A 20,782-nucleotide genomic window follows, 5' to 3' on the forward strand; every position below is an offset into this window, starting at 1 on the left:
CACTTACCCCTTCAGCATATCTTCCTATCTGAATCCAGAGATGTCACTGTAATGCACTGTTATATGCAGCACCACAGGACAATAATCCTCACAAGTCCTCCAAACACTTACAATTTCTCATTAAAATAACAATTTGAGCAAAGATTAATGATGCAAAGCCCTGAAATAGCTATCAAGATAGTTTCTGAAAAACGAGAACTGTTTCCAACCAGTGCCTTATTTTAGCAGCAAACAGAAAAGTTAAATTGGCACACAGTCTGCATACATTTAGATATCAGATTTAGCATCCTGTATTATATTGACAAATAGAAATGCTTGGGCGTGATTTCAATTCCACAGTTGTTCAATAAAGACTCAAATATGAAGCATAACTCCATGAGACACTGCAAATCTATTCTGATGCACCTGCCACATTAGCAACACTGAGTCCAAAATGAGAGGCAAAGCCGTCCTTGGTCTGATGTCTGTTCCGAAGTATTTTGCAATTACCAATACAATGAAAACGTTTTAAATAGTTCTGTTTCCTCAGTTATTTCACAGGAGTGAACAAGAGATGAAGCAATACCACTGAAGGAAAACTGACTGCAGCAACTGGAGGAGGCGGCAGCAGCAAAGCAGCATGCTGGTGCCTCATAAGCAGATGGAAACATGTCAGTCTTGCTTCCCAGCAGGGGCAAAGAATCAGAACTTGGTGCCCCTTTGGTTTACTCCAAGAGAAACATAACGGTCTGTAAAGTTACACAACTTGTGCCGTGGCAGTGTTTTGCAATAGTACTTGGCAAGGCACTCAGCACGAGCAGCTTGCCAGTCACCCCCAGAGTCTAAACAAGACTGCCAAGAAATAAGATGTGATATCTCTTTGAATAAAGGAGTTTTGAAATAAATTTAGACACCAATCTTGCCTATCCACATTCCGCCCCCCAACCAGGTGCTTTCCTGCCCTAAAACAAAGAAACACTGTAGTTGCAAAGCATTTCAAATATGAGGGAATAAGGAAGTTCCTTCTAGTCAGATGATGCCTGCAGGATGTCTGAGAGACCCAAGTGCAAAGATCACGTGAAGGTACAACCTTACTTCTTCCTTTGCTAAAGGCAAGAGAGGCAGACTCTCAACACAGACTTAAGTGAGGGAATGGAGTTACAGGCCAGGTCACTAACATCCAGATGTGGGGTATGGATCTTACAGCACCACCTAAAAACCTGCATACCACAAAACTGCCAGGCTGGCACCTGCTGCCACACAGAAACGCTGTGAGACGTGCTATGGATGGAGATTCCTGCGCTGGAAATGGGACTTTCTGGTAGGAAACACTGGATACTCTTCCGCACTTCACCTTCAGAGCTTGAACTCCTAAACCAGGATTACCGACAGCTATCACCACCTACTCCAGACTTCAGAGCCCATTCTTCCCCTGGGCCCAGCTTTTTCCTAGAGCAACTAGCCAAGTGTTGCTCCTCTCTTGAAACATGGAAATTCTCACCTGACAACAGCCTCAACAGCAGCAACCAAGCACTAGATCCCAGCCCTCCTCCCAAGGGAACACGCAAACTGCTGCAACAGTCAGGTTCTGGTGCTTCCTCATGTCAGCTTCAGGCAACCTGCCGCATCCTCCATGAGATGGCCCAGGGTGAACGCAAGTGGAAAAGCATGTCCTCCCAGTCACTTGCTACAGCCTATACAACAGCTGCAGAGGTGAGGGCAGATGTGGGCTTGAACCCCTTGGGCACAGGGACCAGGAGCCCAGGTTTCAACTACTAGAACACAGTGTACTCTTTAGACAAGTGCCACCACCACCAGCTCTCAGGGAAAGGTGAGCACTGGCTCCTCTCCTGGCAATGTTTTAAAAACAAATCCTATACGACTGCATTTGGAGACACAACCATATGTGTTTACAGTGTGCTTGCCAGGTGCCCTAGTTTCTCCATCTCCTAAGGGCTTTGATCCTCGACTACAGCAGCTCTAGATAAGGTGCTTAAGAACGTTCTGCTTAAACAGGGAGATCCAGTACGTTTAAGACACTTCTAGAGTCAGGCAGAGACTGTGTTAGGTGGTTTAGAAGACCTGGGGGGGGGGTGTGTGGTGTGTAAATTCTGCTTGAGATTTAGGAATGCCAAGCAACAACCTGATTAACACATTTTAGAACATTCTCACAGTATGCTGAAGGCCTCCAGTTACACTTTAGAAAGTGTGTTTGCTTTGCAGGTTATTTTAGCATATGGATACTACTCAAACTGGAACAAAATGAATCCTTCAATATAAACACTCCAAGTGCTAACTTCAAGTAAAAACAACATATTGCTTTACTACAGCTCAGTTTATATAAATTACTTTTGCTAGTTTCTAGTCCCTCGGTCTACAGAAGAAAATAATTCATAGCAGTGTAAGTCTTTGATGACTTAGGAATGACCAGAAGTGAAGTCACAAAACCAATCAGTGGTGACTCTCCTTTTGGGAAGTGCCCACTCCTTAAAAATAACATTTTTCCAAGTGAAAAATTAGACAGCCAAAAATAAATATTCATTTACAACTACAAATATGTATAGTCTGATCTCAATTTACATGCACAAATGCAGGGCATTTTTGTACCAAATGGCTTGTAGCCGTGGGACAAAAATGCCCTAGTACTTGCATGCAAATCATAAAACTGAAACCATCTGGAAAATTATGTGGGATACAGGCAGGATAATCCATGAGAGAGCTCATGTGTGGATGTGGCTGAAGGATCACAGCTTATTAGACGCTTATCTTATGGATGGGATGGAAAATAGGATTTGACATACCCTCTTATAACAGTGATGATTAACATGAACCTGCAATTAGCACGCATGGCATTATAAAATGACAGATTATTTCCATCATAAGTCCTAGATCCCAGAGGAGACAAGACTTGCTTTGCATCTGTTTTTATTTGCTAATACCTGTGCATTTTATTTGATATACTTTATTTTTGGCTCTCAGCATACCCTATTTAAATATCTTGTTGCTGGGTCAAGTCAGCTTCGGAGGCTTGCAGCTACCCCAGCTAGCTAGGCTGAAACAATTCTGCATATTAAAACCCAGCAATCACTATTTTAAACACATGCCATTACAGTCAAATTATCCACCTACTTGTGGATTCACTTTAAACAAGTCAAAAAAATGAGCAGAGTAGTAGTTTTAAAGTGCCCACATCTTAAAACTTAAACTACTTGCTCCTTGCAATACGCTATTTTATAAGCAGAGTGGACCAGGAACCACCCAACTTATGTTCCCCATAGGTCCTTTGAAGACCTCTGCTCAATGAGACTTGGACATTCAGCTTTGTCAGGCTTCTTAGAAAGATACCTGTCCTTAGAGAATGAAAATGCAGGCTAGCAATAGTAAAAAAAGCAACAACTCCTATCAGTTGTTGATTATCAGAATGAAGATCCCCTCAGAACAATGTAACCCATGAATTACAGGTCTCGCAGTACTCAAGATGCAGCCAGTGTATACACCAGTCCACATAACTCACCCTCCCCTCAGGAAATGTTTAATCCTCTTTTAAGATAACAATACATACTGAATTTATTAGATTAGCATGAAAGAAATTAAATGTGAGGGCTGTCAGCATCTGTTTTGAGTGTCCAATATAAATGTCAATGCTATTTCAACGCTCAGAGCATGTAACAAAGAGGCTGCAGCACTTACTAGTGACAAATACAGAGATCGCAAGCTGGTTTTTGCTGCCAGCTTGTGCATATTCCTGCTCTTCATACACTCACAAAAATTACGGGGAAGAGCCTGGTACTATTCAGACAAAGAAAAAAAACCAAAACCCCAGGTCTATAGGAGCACGTAAGTCTCAGTAAGGGAAAGCCAAGGGGCAATGACCGAGGCTCATGAAAGAACTGAGCCAAAGACATCCTGCAAATACAAAGTCAGGCAGGTGGGTGTTGTGGAATATTCTGTCAAGCTCCGCTAGTTCTTCCCTAATGCAAATCCTCCAAGTCTGCGTCAGCATTTTAACTTCATAGAATAACAGAATGGTTTGTGTTGGAAGCGACCTTACAGCTCATCTAGTTCCAACCCCCTGCCATGGGCAGGGACACCTTCCACCAGACCAGGTTGCTCCAAGCCCCGTCCAACCTGGCCTTGAACACTGCCAGGGATGGGGCAGCCACAGCTTCTCTGGACACCCTGTGCCAGCGCCTCAGCACCCTCACTGTACGGAACTTCTTCCTATGTCTAACTCCCTGTAGAAGCTGTGTGCAGAAAGCACCGATACTTTGCAACTCCTTCTGCATGGGAGGAGAAAATGGTATTTTAATTTTCTCCCTGCCTCCAACCCTCCCTCATATTGAAGATGTTTAAAAGGGTAAAGAGGCAGTTCCAGCTCTTGCCTCCCTGGCACAGAAACAACTAGAAAGAGAGGTTGCAGACCTGAACTGCGTTAACTGCTTTTCCTCTGCAAGGCACAAAGCAAAGGGAACCAGGGTCTCCCCATCCTTCTGGGGCATGGGGAAGGGGCTTTCTGCAAAAGGCTTCCTTCAGCTGCTCTGAGTGTAAATGCCACGCCATCCCTTACCTCTTAACTGCCTGCTTCCAGCTGAACATTACCGTCCTTACGGAATTAAGTAGTGTAACTGGAGTTTGGTGGTGTCTGTAGCTGCAACCCAGAAATCAAACCCTCCACACCCAGCCGTGCAAAATGAAGCGTAGTATGTAAAACCACACACACACATAGTAATGCAGAAAACCACCAGGGCGAGAGTACTAGCAAGTAACTAGCAGGAGCAAGTAACACTGCTGGAGAAGGGGGGGATAAAGAAAAAAGGAGAATACGAAATGCGGAATGACTTTGCAACTTGTTCGCAAGTACAGTATCTAAGACACTGCCGGCTGGGGGAAAATGCCTAAGTTTCTCCGTGTTTGTCTGTTTATCCATCTGTGAGCACTCTGCCCCCAGTCCGTGACCGGATCCCTGCACCTGGAGCCGGTCTCCCACGTGGATCAGTGTGTTCCGCGTGAACAGTCCCAGTCCCTGCCCGTGTGTCCGTCCCATCCCGCCGAGGGCTCGGGCGGGCCACGCAGAACGCGCTCCACAGAAACCACCGGCGACACAAGGGAGCCAAACAGGCCCCGTGCCCCGCGTCCCGGCCCCCCGGCTGCCGAGAGGGGGGAACCTCCGTGGCCCCGGGCGCCCCCTTTACCGCCCGCCCTCTGCGAGCGGCCGCCGGCACCTGCACCGCCGGGCCCCGCGTACCTGCCTGCCTCCCTCCCGCCGGCCGGGCCGGGCCGGGTCGAGGGGTGCCTGTTCGTGTGTCCCGCTGCCCACCCGTCCGTCCGTCCGTCCGTCCGTCCGTCCGTCGGGCCTCTTCCTCCTGCCTCCCCTGCCCTCGCTCTGCCGCGTCAGCCGCGCTCCTCCCGCCGCAGCCCCGGGCTGGCGGCTCCCGCCCGCCGAGGCTCCCTCCGCCCCACCCGCCGCGCAGGCGGGGCCGCTGCCGGTATCGGTGTCGGTGTGTGAGGGGGTCGGTGTGGTTGCGGGTGCCGCAGCCGGGCCCCGCCGACCAGCGCACCCCCGGTCGGCGACGAGCGGCGCCCGCCGCGGGGTCAGGCGAGGACTCGCGGCCGGCGCCGGTCCCGGCCCGCTCCGCCCCGGCCCCGCTCCCTGGAGGGTCCCGGGGCGAGGCAGGGGCAGAGCCGCGCCTGCAGCTGTGCAGCCCGCGGCTGCCGGCACAAGCTGGGATACGGGGCTCAGGGTCGGAGCACCGGGCTGCTCCGGCCGCCCGTTGGTCATCCAGGGCTCCCCACGGCTAGCGCAGCCCGGGCAGCACGGCCGGCGCCTCGGGAGCGGGTGTCGGGGGTGACAGTGCCCGGCAGCCGCGCTGCTCTTGGTTACACACACAACCCTGGGCCAGCCCGCCAGCTGCAAAGCTGTCGCACCCTGGCACAGAGAGAGGGTGCATTTTTGATGCCAGCATTTCATTCGTGTGGCCAGCAAAAACTAATTAATGGGGCTGGGTGGAGGAAAGAGACACTGGAGCCGTTAGCTTGGGTGCAGAAGCACCCTCCCCCTTCTGTCTTCTAGGCGTTATTTCGCCTTTTTTCTTCAATAGTCACTTTCAGCGCTCATCTCTCGCAGCAGGATGTGGTAAAAATAGAGTTATCAGTTTGTTTCAAGCAACATTATTGTCTGTTTTCTGGCTGCTGCTTCCCCGCTTTCTGCTATGTTTTCTTCTCCACATAACTACCATGGCATGAAGCACAGAAAACGCCACCCCACCCTGAATTCGTGCCTCAAAAAGCTGCTGTGTATCAGAGCCATGGTTCCGGGTATGGCCAGGTGAGGGTCCCACCTGAGAAGGTGGCACCAGCCTGGAGGCTTTGCAAAACAAGAATTTCGGGAAGGCCTCAGAGTTGGGGTGTGAGATGAGGGAGGTTGTTCCAAGCACAGACAGGGTGCAGCTGAAACTTTTGTATGGCAAAAAGAGGAAGGTAAGAGGCAACTGAGAAAGGCAACAGCTCTTGCACCCTGAGATGCAAAAAAGAGAAACCAGACTTCAGTGTGGGCAAAAGTGAATCCTAGACAAAGAGCGCAATCTGATGGTCTGGCATGTTAATCTGATGTCCTAGTATATCTTAAAATGCCTGGGAAGATCATGGAATGGGTCACCCTAGAAGCTATGCTAAGGCACACGGAGGACAGGGACGTCCCATAAGGGAAGAGCTACAGATGTCATCCATCTGGACTTCTGTAAGGCCTTTGGAATGGTCTCCCGCAACATCCTTCCCTCTAAACTGGAGAGACACAGATTTGAAGAGTGGACTGTTCAGTGGATGAGGAATTGGCTGGATGGTCGCATCCAGAGGGTAGTGGTCCACTGTTCAATGTGCAGATGGAGATCAGTGACAAATGGTGTCCCTCAGGGGTCTGCACTGGGACCAGTACTCTTTAATATCTTCCTCAGTGACATGGACAGTGGGATCGAGTGCACCCCCAGCAAATCTGCAGACAACACCAACCTGAGTGGTGCAGTGACATGCCTGAGGGACGGGATGTCATCCAGAGAGACCCGAACAAGCTCAGGGAGGGGGCTGATGTGAACCTCATGAGGTTCAACAAGGCCAAGTGCAAGGTCCTACACTGGGTCAGGGCAACCCCCAGTATCAATACAGGCTGGGGGATGAATTGATTGAGAGCAGCCCTGCCAAGAAGGACTTGGGGATCCTGGTGGATGAAAAACTGGATATGAGCCGGCAGTGTTCACTCGCAGCCCAGAAAGCCAACTGTATCCTGGGCTGCATCCAAAGGAGCGTGGCCAGGGAGGTGATTCTGACCCTCTACTCTGCCTACCCCACTTGGACTACTGCGTCAACCTCTAGAGCCCCAGCATAGGAAAGACATAGACCTGTCAGAGAGAGTGCAGAGAAGGGCCATAAAAATGCTCATAGGGCTGGAGCACCTCTCCTGTGAGGAAAGACTGAGAGAGCTAGGATTGTTCATCCTGGAAATGAAAAAGTGCCGTGAAGAGGCTTTTCAGTACTTGAAGGGCGCTTACAAGAAAGATGGGGACAAACTTTTTAGCAGGGCCTGCTGCAGTAGGACAAAGGGTAATGGCGTTAAACTAAAATAGGGTAGACTCAGAATAGATGTAAGGAAGAGATTTTTTACAATGAGGATGGTGAAACACTAGGGAGGTGGTAGATGCCCCATCCCTGGAAACATTCAAGGTCAGGTTGGATGGGGCTTTCAGCAACTTGATCTAGCTGAAGATGTCCCTGCTCACTGAATGGGGGTTTGGACCTTTAAAGGTCTCTTCCAACCCAAACTGTTCTGTGATTCTATGGTAATCGTAACCTTCTGTTTCTCTTAAGTTTTGCCTATGTTTAACATTAGGTCCATGTGGGTGTCCTTGATCCATCTTCCATGTGTAATTGTTTAGAATACAGTCACACAGAAAACTATTTTCAGGACAGCTTCCAAAAGGCAAATCTCCAGACAAAAAGGTTATGCAGTTTGACCCATCCAAGAGATCCACCCCTGTTACACAGAAGTAATGCTAAGAAGTGAGAAGAGAGATTATTGCCATATGATATACTTGGGAGAAAGTGATGAACACAACTAAACCTTTCCTATAAGATCTAGATTTTCAGGAATTAATCTTTCAGTATTACAACACTGTTTCCACATTGGATTAAACTCTTTCCTTTCCCTTTTCTCTGACCACACCTAAATGAGGAAAAAGTCTTGGAAAGTTTTCTCCTTTATCAGGACAAAAACAAAAACAGAACAAAAAATGTTCTTCTCCCCTCCCCAGCAAGGAGAAAGCTGTTCAAACCCAGAGTAGCCTATAATCTGATCACAACATGCTTGTGCTAGTTAAACAGTGGGTGAAGTACCCAGTTTTGTTGCTGCTCATCCCATAATGCTGCCAGGATTCCTACTTCCAAGCTCTAAGAAGGTATTCTTGTATTGTTTGTTGCTTGTCTAAAATTAACAATCATAAGAAGTGTAATCATAAAAAGTGAAATAATTTAAAGTTTTCAGGTCAGATATGAGGAAGAAGTTCTTCACTGTGGGGGTGGTGAAGCACTGGAATAGGTTGCCCAAGGAGGTTGTGAATGCTCCATCCCTGGCGGTGTTCAAGGCCAGGTTGGACAGAGCCTTGGGCGACATGGTCTAGTGTGAGATGTCCCTGCCCATGGCAGGGCGGTTGGAACTAGATGATCTTAAGGTCCTTTCCAACCCAAACCATTTTATGATTTTGTGATTCTAGGAAAGTGAAACCCACCTCAGTTATCTAACAATAATATGTAACTCTTTCTAGAGTTTTTCTACCACTTAAAACGAACACGGAGCTAGTTGGAAGAAAAACAAAAGGAAAGCCATAAACAGCAGCTTTCATCTGTTGAGGAGGCTGAACCACTAGAAGTCTCTTCTAGCCCTTTTTTTTTGTTTGTTTGTTGGGGTTTTTTTTTCAGATTCTGACAGAATCCATTTTTCCAGCTTCACATGCATTTTGACACAAACTAGGCAGCTTGAGAAAGACATGGTCCTGCTGCAAGTGATGGGTTGGCTTGCTGACAGCCTGGAAGAAAGTTTCCAGTCTGCAGACTGGCCCAACCTGCAGACGCAGCCCTGGCCCCTCCATGACATTGCTGTGGTGGTGGAGCCCCTGGGTGACTGTAAATTCACACTCTTTCCAAGTTCATTTCTCTGCACCAGAGACTCTTCTGTTGCTACTCAGGCAATTGCACTCCTGTACAGCCATGTCACAAGATGCAAATATCAGTGAGAATCTTAACCACCCCCCTTCAGTACAAGGAAATTTCACCTACAGTGGAAGCCTCTTAAAAAGAAAGGAACAAATTAAAAAATTACTTGCCCCAAGAGTCAGCCTTTTCTTCCACCGTAATTGGCCTGTAGGAGCAGCATGTTTTCCTCTTGCTCTGGTATTCCGCTGTGGGGACATAAGTCCACACCCAAGGTCCCTAATGCTACCTCATCCATAATAGGAAGCACTAAACCTAGAAAATCTTTAAAAGGTCGGTCTCAGTCCTGCTGCTGAACAAACAGAGCTAATAGCTGTGCCTCATTTGTTCTGTCATCTGTTTGCCACATCTTTGTTTTCTTTTCTTTCACATATCCTTGCAGACAGGTTGATTTGTTTAACTACACACAGGTCAATGTCTGAACAGCTCACCTAGGAGCACCAGCAACACAGAAAGAGAAAATGGCGAAAAAACAGATTATGATGATGACATACTGCTTTTAAAGCATAACAGAACTCCAATCAACATCAGCAGACTGGTGCACAGACTGAGGTCAGGGTAAACCCTTTGTGTGGTAACTGAGTAGTTGTGGAGACAAGTACTCCCCACCTTATTGTGAGAGACCAAAGCGGGGAAGCATCTTTTGCGAGGTCACCATTGCTTCTGCCTTGCTTTTACCTTCTTTCATTCTCTTTGTTGCTTTTACCTATTTGCATGTCTCCACCTTTCTTCCCTTTGCACTTCTCTCCCCATAGCAACTCTGCCTCCATACATCCTACTTCTGCCTCCGCCCACATGAAGAAGCTGCGTAATAGTGCAGGCTGAACTTCAGAAGGGAAGATTGCAAAGACAAATGGTCGTTAGCTGATGTAGACTGATAGAGAGCTTTCTAGCACTACAGGATATGAGCCAAAGTAGGGAGAAAAGAAATAGAGATAGGCTAAAGAGAAGTGGAATAAAAAAGTTAAGAAAGTTCTAAAGTAGAGAGCAGAAAGTTATGTAAGGTGATCTTTCACCCAGGATTGTCTGTTCAGCAGACCTGACAGTACACGCTCAGGCTAGTTAGATCCCCACAACCACATACTAGCAAGGAAATAAATCAATGATTACGTATCACAAGAAAGGCTTGTTTTGACATGCTGTTCATCTGCCACTGAATCCATATTCATGAAGAGGTCCTATCTTCAGGCACACAAATCCCCATTTTTCAGAGCAGATTCCTGAAGGGATGATAAAGTTTGTCTTCAGGGGGTTAGCTAACTATTTGTATTTCTAATAAGTGTAGTGCTTTACAAGGCATAGGTATTGAATTTATTTTCCCCCAGTAAGGTCGTATAACACTTACATGTTTTATTGAACATCTGAAATATGGACTACAGCAATTAAGATGAAAGTTTAATGCTAATGTTAAATAAAAAGAAACTTAAATGCTTTATTGAACTCCTGAAACTTCGTTGCCAAATCACATCTGGGGATCCCTATCTAGCTCACATTGTGCATCCAAGGAAAAATCATCTTCTCCAAAGCGTTGCCATTAGTCTTTCATATCAACACCCCAATCAGAATGGGTAGAAAAGAGTGGAGGTCACCCTTGTCATTTTAAGTTGGTTTCACTTGGTTTTATTTCCTACACTGTTGAATGCTTTGAGTTTTGTACTGTAGTTTGTACTCGTCAGTGTCATGAGTAAACCTAGATTAGATCTTGCAGAATTGGAGTCCACCAGGGACAGATATTCAGCTGAGTGCGCACCTACAGAGTGTAAACAGAAATGTGTTTCCAAGTCTTAGTTGTTATTAAATAATTGTGATTAGCAGTCTAATCCTGAAACAAAGTGAATACTGGTAAATTGAGTAGGAAGAAGATATTACCAAGTTTGTGGGTGACATGTCAGGACATCAAACCACTGTTAATTTGGTCCTTACTAGGAGCAGCTTTCAACTCAGTAAGGCCAGTTGTTTTCCTGAAATGGCAAGAGGTAAGCAGTTAAGCATGGGATCTTCTCTCTAGCTACTAAACACAATTCATTTTCTCTCCCTCTTTCCAAAAAGAAAATATGTTATTATTTTATCATATCCTCTTAATCAACTGCTGTGGCACATTATGCTAAAAATGTTTAAGTATGTTCTCTGTAAAGTTCAAGGTTAATGAGACCAGAGGGTTCACTGCCCTTCAGCTTTTGTTACTGGATACACTATGAGATTCATCCATTCATGCCACAAGCCCATTTAATTTCTGCATACAAAGCAGAGCTCATTTTTTGCATTCAGGATCCCTGCTGCTATGAACTACTTGTCATATGAAACAGCAGTCACGTTCACTACAGCATCTAACAGAACATCTGCAAGCAGAATTAACTGAAGTAATGGAAAACAGTCTATTATTTAAATCTGTAGTAAACTTCTTTAAAAATAATAAAACTATTTATCTTTAATATATTAACTAACAATTCTCAGATACCCAGACAAGAATTAGAAGCTACTTCTCTACAAAAAGACACAAAGGAAAAAGGCAGTATGGCATGTATTATGAGTGCTACATAATTATTATATCTAGATACTTCCAAACAGAAAACCAAAGAATACATCAAAGAAAACATGAGAGGACATAGAGTCATCTTACTCACTGCAACATGTAGTAATTAAGCAAATATTAAGGTAGAGGCCCTAAGTAAAACCACAAGTCTACTTTTGCTTCTGAAGATAGTTTTATAGAAGGGAATTTTGATTAAATTTTAGTGATATAGGAAAAAATACGTCATGTGATGTAACAATGAAAGTCTCCAAGAAGTTAAAATTGAATTAACTTACCAAAGTTTTAGTGTACGAAAACATCCTGCTTAGAAAATAGATTTATTTAATGAAGTGGGGTTTTTTGGTTTCTTCTCTGTTTTCATTTTCATCCCAGCTGTGGTTGCCATTTTGGGGAACAAGAAAGTCCCAGCCTCACGTTTCCCATGAGTTATCAGGAAGTACCAAAGATGAGGCAACAGCTTTCCCAGAAATAACATCTCAAAATCTACCACAAATTAATGGAGGTGTTTTTAATTGTCTTAAAATAGGAAGTGGGGTGTAAAGTCTTTAAAAGAAGAGAATAAGCCTTGTGAGTGGGCAAGAGTAGAAGGCTGTAAGTAAGTTAAGCTACCCATTTCTAAGTGAAGTGGAGGGGTTAATACATTTTATAGATGAGAAGTCTTTTTTTATATATGCATAAATGAGAAACGTTGTTGCTTAATGCTCACTCATTATTAACACAGGCACTCTTTGCAGCCCAGCTGATAGTGAGAGTACAACTTTCAGAATTAAAATCAGATTTTTGTTTTCCTTCAGTTTTGTTGTTCTGCTTTCTCATCTTTACTGTCTTCTGTTCTGTGAATTCTTCTGCACTGTAATGCAGTACAGATGAAACCAGATTAAGGAGATTGATGAATTCTCTTCTGTAGGGTAAACTGGGACAGACCTGAAGTTACCCATCGTTTTTATAAACTTGCACATAGAAATAAGCATAGTGAAATACAGTGGGTGTGCAACAAGGGGATACCTGAAGTCACAAATTAAGGAGAGATACCTGTGTCACTAAGCCCTGGGGTCTGTAATGTGCTCTAACTCCATTCTAAAAGCATCCAGTTTGTAATCAACTCCTGCAGAGCTCCAGCGGGAAGAAGAGAGTGAATGTCCCAGATGTGCTGACCAACTGGTACATGTATCTGGTCTTAGAGCATGTTTCAAACATCAGTAGCTATCTGCATCTGAGGTAGTTTCTTTGCTGGTGAGAACTGCTGGAAGTTTATGATAAATCCCTTTGCACACGTGGTAGGAGATAGCTGCTCACAACAGGCCTATTTGGGAAGTGTCTGGAGTCCTAGCAAGTGACTGAGGCACGATATTTAAAGTAGGGAACTAGTGAAGTGCTTTGAAAGTGTTGAGTTGGGAATAATGCTCTTGGTAGGAGTAATGGCTTTAGTCAAATATACTTTGAGCTGTAGGTTATTATAAAACTAGCTGATACTCTCAGCACTGCTAACCCACATACAAGAAGGTAAGCTCTCAGTCTCTTTTTCTCAAAATTCTCATTTTGCTTTTCTGGCTAGTTTTCAACATAGTCAGCATGTTTTTGTCTACATCAGGAACATTCCCCTAGATTTCACAGTTCACCTTGAGCACTGGGCTGGTTGCTCCTGGGGTAAACAGGAGATAAACAAAACTTGACTATCAGAGGAGTGGATTCATGAGTCATAGACACAAATAGAAAGATAGGAAAGGGTTGGAAAGAGAGCAGATTATCATGAAACAATATAAGCTCTGGCATATTTTTTCTCATATCCTCTAATTTTGTGTCATCTTCCTTCACTGAAATCTTGACTCTTACTTCCAGTCTGTGTGCTACCAGCCGCAGTTACCTAGCTCTTGCATACTTACATGAGGACATCCATTCTTTCTCTCATGTCTTTTTGATCTCTAGACCATGATTATTTTTTGTTCATCTAGCTTGGATTTTTCCCTGTTGTTTCACATATTTGTTGAAGTAAGGTACCAACACACACTGTGCTTGCTGCAAGTTGCCTGTCGATCCTTTTGTCTTACCTGTAACACTCATGCTCTAAATCTTTTAAAAGGCTTTGCTTTTTCATAACAATATGACACGGCTGACTCACAATCGATTTGTGATTCACTGTATGCTCTGAGCTTCTCTGAAGAGTGCTTCCAATAAATTTACTCCCTTATCTTGTGATTGTAAGTGGGAATAAAGTATTATATATGCTGATTTCTAATCCTATTTATTTCACCAGCTTGTCAATATAATTTTGAACTGTAAGTTTCCCCTTCAACGTGCTTGCAACTCTTTCCAGCTTAGTGTTTCCCACAAGTTTAGTAAGTATAATCTTGCATGTAATTAATGAACAGACAAAGGACAGATGCCTGCATCACCTCATTTTGATATGCTTTTACAGTTTGGTGGTGACCGGCTGCTCTGCATATGCCGTGGTTACAATCATGGCTTGTCACAGCAGTATCCGATCGGTGCGTTTTCTGCTAGCCTGACTGTAAGGTGTAATGAGAGAATACCAAAACTCACAAATGCTATCACAGCTACCACTTCTTCTCATGCATGTGCCCTGCTCTTACTGAGAGAAAAGAGGTTACTTTTTGGCATTGCCAACCATTCCTCATAGTAACAATGCATTTGAAGAATGTCCTTATATCCCCTTAATTGTGTCTTACTTTCTGCTTTGGTAACATTGGATTTTTTTTACCACATTGCTTTCTGTTTGGTAATTTGATTTAGGTTTGGGGTTTTTGGTTTTTTTTTTGCATGGTTCTTTTTGAGTTTTGGGGTCAATGTCATTGTTTAATCAAGTTGATTTTTCTGCGCTTCACTATTCCTTGGGTCAGGATGGTTTGGACACATGTAACCTCTGATTTTTTTTTCAGAATTATTTTTGATTTTTGCTTTGTTCCCATGAACTCTTATCTAGCAATGTGGTCAGTTTTATTAAAGTCCCTTGTCTTTCTTTATCTATCTTATTATTTCATGAGCAGTTGTGCAACTTGTTTGCTACTTCTGTTCACTTAGCTAGATTTGCTCAGATTCAAATCTAGAACGCTTTCCCTGTAGGATGTCTTACATCTTCTACATCAACAGAATCTCTCTTAAACTTTCTACCTGTTAGCCATCTTTCTCCCACTGTACCCATTTACCAGGGGGTATCTGTTAATTTGAGTAGTGAACTTGGTGGTAATGAACGACCTTGGTATGATTTAATTTGAAATCCTCCCCTTAAAATTATATCCCCTGAACCCGCCTTATGTAGTGCTCTATAGTAAAGTCAAACCATAGTGGAATCTTTCCTCTGCTTTCTCTTCACCCCCATTTTGTTGTGGTTATTTGAGCAGATCTCCTGATGAGTTCTGGACCTCAGAGCAGACACTCATGTTCCCAATGTTCAAATCACGGTTCCCCATCATTCTTCAGCATTCAACGTTCTATGTCAGTATGTCTCGTGAAATACCCTACCATGCCATGCCAATAAAACCTTGGTGCGTACACAAAGCTTGTCCTGCTTATTTGCTCAGGCGTGTGCAATCATGTAGGATGTTCAGCAGCTGGGGCTTCTGTTTTTCTTTATTTTGATTAGTCAGATAAAAGGCAGCAGAGTAACAAAGTACTTGTGCCTTGTAGCACTGTCTCATCCATGTAGCATGGCAGTTCCTGCGTTCACTCGGTTAGCTTCTGCTGACACCTACTGCCAGAGCTGAATGCAGCAAAGGAATACAGGAGAAGGTTTTGGCACTGTCCCACACGATTCATGGTATGCAGCTTTGGATTCGGGCTACTAGTATTGTACTTAAAGAGATAATACCAGACATAGCTTTATGGAAATAAGAGAAATACAGATCGGAAATGGCAGTCTCCAGGAGCAATTTGGGGGGGTTTGTTGCTATTTTTCTTCTAAAATTAGTGAAGGACAAAAGTCAATTGAAAGTCACTTTATGCATTTTCCATGGTAGAAGCTATGAGTTTATGGCCAGAAGCAAATACTTCTTAAAGGCAAAAAAGATATACCTTTTTGGGGTTTGTTTTTTTTTTGTTTGTTTGTTTTTTGTTTTTTGTGGTTTTTTTTTAATAGATGATATATCTTCATTGTTCCTGTGAATGGTTTTACATCAGATTCAGGAAAAAGCTTCCTCTCAAAGTAATTCCTGCCCAGTAGTAGGGACCTATTTCTTTGGTTTTGCAAACAAACCTGCTTTTGATTTATTCCAATACTTAGAAATCACATCTAGGACAAGGAAATGTGGTAGAAGACCCCACTTACTGGAAGGTTGTTAGGTTTAGTGAACTGCAATGAATTCATGCACACAAGAGGTGTAGTTTAAACCTTTACAGGTGTTTAAGGGACTAAGAACCTTCTAAGCTATCAGAAACTAATGTAACATCTGGCTACTGGTGGTAAGGGTGTTGGTGCATATTGGAAGCTGGGATGTTTTGCGTAGTTGCCAAAGGACAGGGCAACAAACCAGTCTGAAGGGTTCATCTAGTTTATGTTTGAACTGTAATAACAGCTAGGTTAAAACCCTCAGGAGAAAATCTAAGAACAGAGTGGCTTTATTTGGATTTTTCAGCCCATGGATCCACTCCCACCATTTCATATTTGTGTACCAGGCTCTCTCCTATGTCTTCAATTCTGAAAAATACAGGCTCTCAACTTGTCAAATACTTCCAACTTTAAGCATAATCACAAAGAAGACATCACCGCTATGTGTTCTCTGTAAGAAGCATTCATTGTCTTTGTCACCCATTTACATCCTTGGGAGTTCTCAGGTACTGGAAATGGCTGTTCATTCTTCTCTACTAAACTGGCTATTTGCAGAAAGAACTCCACTAAGGACAAGACAGTAAATTGGGACAATTAAATACACGTGAGTGTCATATAGATTTAAGCGAACCTTTAACAGCTGCTGAGATCAGTGACTGTGCATATGCTGTGAACTTACAAATCAGTATGGCAGTGAGTGTGTTAGTTGCTCAACCTATTTTATTTTGAGGCATTTATCTTTTAGTGTAATGGGATTGTACCGCTCCTTCAATTTGTATTTGACAGAGCACTACAGAAAGCAGATAAATACTCAGAGTAATTGCCATTGAGACTTCCATGTAATCAGGTTACACATCTAAGCTAATAACGCTTACATTCTCCTCTTTTTTAATGGTCTGCTGCCCTAAAGATTGATTTTCTATTGACAGTTGCTGGACACAGACAGTCCTGATGGATCCATTTTGTTTGCCAGCTGTGCTGGTAAATATATACAGAGATACTCAGAATAAGAAACGGGGGACCCTAATTTTTCAGAGGAGTTTGCATGTGAAATTGATTTCATTTGCTTGCAGGATAGAGCCTCAGAACCAGATTGTGAGCCAAGAAATAAAAGGAATGCATAGGTAAAAAGCCCCAACAATGTACCCACTGAGCAGCTTGTCTTGGATGCTGAGATTGTCCCTGCATAGGAGTCAGCTGTAGAGCTTACCGGAGAAGGCTGTACCTGAACAAACATTGGGAACATCGACTTTGCAGCAGGAAAGCCTTTGAGCACACTATTTGGATAGCTGTAATTAGTATTAGAACCTCTGCCCAGTATTTCCCTTTTCATGTTGTTTTCCTAACTTGCTTATGTTTTGCTAACACACATACCACATTCTGAGCAGCCCAAATTTGGTCTTGTGTGTAAGAATGACATCAGTGTTCACCAAGTGCATGTATTAGTGTTGTGAAATGCAGAACCTGTTGCAACAGCAGCAGTTCAAGCTCTGACTCTGTGAAAGCACTGAAGGAAAACAGTTTTTCATTCTGGAGTTCATTGGGAGGCAGTCGAAAGAGGCAGATGGAAGTTACTCAGTTGGATGTATCCGGGACAAGAGATACCAGTCCAGGTCCTCAAAATAAGCCAGATGCTGTTTTCTAACCACTGACTAACTATTAATTAACCCAAAGGTTTATAAAAGCTGAACTGAAGTTGCTCAGTGGTGATTCCTGTCCTTCCAGAATACTGTCCTGAGCTGCACACCACCTCTGAGGACAAGGACGCAAGGAGGCCTGTGACCAACACCCCTTTGGCGTACCACAGTAAGCGTGGTGGTTAGAGCTCAGGCTTTAACAGCACCCACTCAAGTGCAGGGCAGCAAAACACATGCAGTTCAGCAGCAGTTTGGAAGTGAGTGCAGAATTGGTTCAACAAGAGCGATAAACACAAGAGTCCACACTCCATGGGACTCACAGCTGCTCTGTGCAGTGAAGCACATACTGTTGTTGACTCCTTATAGATAGGTGGTACTACTAATAGTACTTATGATATCATAAGTACTATCCAGTTGGGGCCTACCCATACTTTTTAGACACTAGAGTGTCACATCTAAATAGAAAAATGTTGCACTCGTTGTGGATTGTGATGATATTGCCGTCCTCTTTCAAGCTCACACTTGTGTTTTCTCTCTCCTCTTTCTGGAGTGTAAGGCTGAAATGTAGAGTGCTGTTAGGGCCGGGCCATGCAAAACTGCTGGTGTTGCAGGCCAGGCAGGATCAGCTCTGCCAGGGATTCAATGAAGATAACAGCAGCCTTTTAGCTATCCATAATGGAGAAGGGATATCTATGGATAGTATGGAGAGCGTGCCGAGTTGTAGCTGAAGGCTAGTAATAACTTCCACTTTTTAACAAAATACAGCATCTTCTAGTTTATCGTGATCTGCTCTTTGGCATACTGCACAAGCCTTTTGTTTCTGTTTAGCTGGAAACTTCTGTCATTGCTCTTCCGAAGAAACAAGTCCCTCTGAGAAATAATTGCTTTTACCTGGGAATGACCCATTTCCTGAGGGTGAGTGGCAAAAAGAAAGAGGGAATAGCACTGGGTAAAGGTCAAGCTTCAAATTTTAGATCTTGCATCCTGGGCCTGAAATGAATGCCTGGTGTTTTGCCTGTCAGTGCTTGGTTCTCATCAACGAAGTAGCACGGGTTCAGATACATCCTGTTGCTGACAATTAATCCCCCTTCTGACCCATTATAAATAGATTTAGCTTTGTAATCAGTGTGGTCTTCAAGTATGTGGTAGATTTGAAAGTAATCCTGACTATGATGTTGCTGTTCACATTGCCTGTGAACATAGGGTGGTTATTACCATGATCCTTGCTGCACTTCTGCACGGTATCTACTAACAAGGCAGACAATGGATCTTCTGAATTTTCCTTTAAGACTGCTTCAAGGTTTTGTACTTGCATGACCTGTATTCAGTGATATAACACAGAACTTTCTTATCCTGTTTGCCAGATACAGTGTATACAGCTTGTAAATAAGAATGCATTTGATTTGCATAAATTATTAACTTGCCAGAGAATTGTGATTTTTATCAAAGATTCTGTAATGAAATTTTATTGTTGCAGAAATTGCTTGGGCAATCAATCATGGTGATAAGTCTGCATATAGCTGGAATACTTACAAATGTCATTCACCAAGAACATTCATGTTAATTAGGGTCGCGTCACCATAAAAGATAAATTCCTCTATTGAATATAATTTACCAGTGAAATTAATATAGGAAACGGGAAAGAGAAACACTTTTGACTTTACAGTCATAGTTTATCAAGTGCTTTCATAAAAACATCCGGCTAGAGAAATAAACAAAACACCAAAATTTCTGTCGGCCTTGACAGTAAAAGCTACTTATTTCACCAGGGTGCTGACTATTATTTAATACAAAGCGCTATTAAACAATGACAGAAGTGTTTATTTCCCATATGCTGACAAATGGATTGCTCCAGAGGCCCGTGATGTTACAGAAAAACTCTTCGATGTTCCTTACAAAAGCAAGCTGGGTTAGCACAGGATTGTTCACCGCACGATGTCCTGAATGGTGCCCACTCTCAATAGCGGCCACTCAGTTTCACAGAGGACACAGGCTTCCCTATTTGCATTTTCACTGCGTTCCCACTACTTATGAAGGGAAGACTAAGGAATGAATGGGCACAGACTGCTGATTTATCCCCAAGTACAAGGCACATTGGCAGGATTATGGAGCTGGTGATGCTGCTACTTTACTGTCATACACATAAAAAGAATTAGTATCAGGCAAGAGTGAAAATCTGTCTCATCATTTTCACCTTTTCCTCTTCAAAGCTGATTTTGAAAGATCAGATAAAAGATTATGATATGGAATGCATACATTTACACACACATATATATTGTCTCTGCTTGATAGATTACTGTAATCAAGAGGGAATGAGCATGCACAGCTCTGCTGCCGTCGCTGGAAGGTGGCAGTGCTCAGTCTGTCACAGGCCTGGAGTCATTTCTTTCCTTAAGCCTGTGATAATGCACAAACCAGAGGTTTTCTGTATATATGACTCATCCGAACATTTGTAATTTGTTAGCTGCACAGATTACTTTTCATGGGTTAATGAAAATGAAACATGCTCTTGGTACTGGAAAGTACAAGCACAGTACGTTCTCTATGGTTTTTACTCTAATTTTAGATCATTTGGGTGACTATAGAACAGGTAAGGCCTTAGGATGTAAATGCCAGGTGTTTGTTTGGTGGAACCAGGATGACAGAGGAGGGAGGAAGGTCATTTCTACCCTTGTATGTGTAGGGCTGGGTCACTCTGGAACTTGGCAATACCCAGTACGGGGCTACCTTGTCCTCCAGAAGTTCAGGTTTTGTTTTCTGTTATTAAAAGATAAATCTCTACCTGGAATGGCTTCCAGAAAACTTCACCTGCGCGCTGACAGTAACCCTCCTTGAGCTCTCTGCATGAATATGCTGGCAGCTCACTGTAATTAGGTTGGAAGTTGTGAACATTATTCCCTTTCATTTTTATGAAGTATCATTTCAGAGGGCCACTGGAGATAACGTAAGCACCAGCTCCATTCCCTCATTATCTCCTCATGTAGCACCAGCAGGAGGGAGCACTCACATTAACAACCTGCTCTTGCGTCTCCTTGTGCCTCGTTCCAGCACAATCAGCAGCCAGCAGCTGGGGAACACCTCCATTTAGATAGATCA

The 20,782-nt window shown here is 43.6% G+C and overlaps 1 protein-coding gene across 1 annotated transcript in view; it reads right to left on the bottom strand.

Moving 5' to 3' along the window:
- The window catches only part of LOC115615192 (serine/threonine-protein kinase Sgk3), a 59,922-nt gene extending 54,381 nt beyond the window's left edge, over window positions 1-5,541 (bottom strand). Inside the window, exon 1 of the mRNA XM_030503092.1 lies at window positions 5,225-5,541. The gene's annotated coding sequence lies outside the window, so the exon portion shown is untranslated. The remainder of the gene's footprint in view (window positions 1-5,224) is intronic.
- Window positions 5,542-20,782: the final 15,241 nt, after the last annotated feature.

Source organism: Strigops habroptila, chromosome 1 (genome assembly GCF_004027225.2).
Source record: "Strigops habroptila isolate Jane chromosome 1, bStrHab1.2.pri, whole genome shotgun sequence".
NCBI lineage: Eukaryota > Metazoa > Chordata > Aves > Psittaciformes > Psittacidae > Strigops > Strigops habroptila.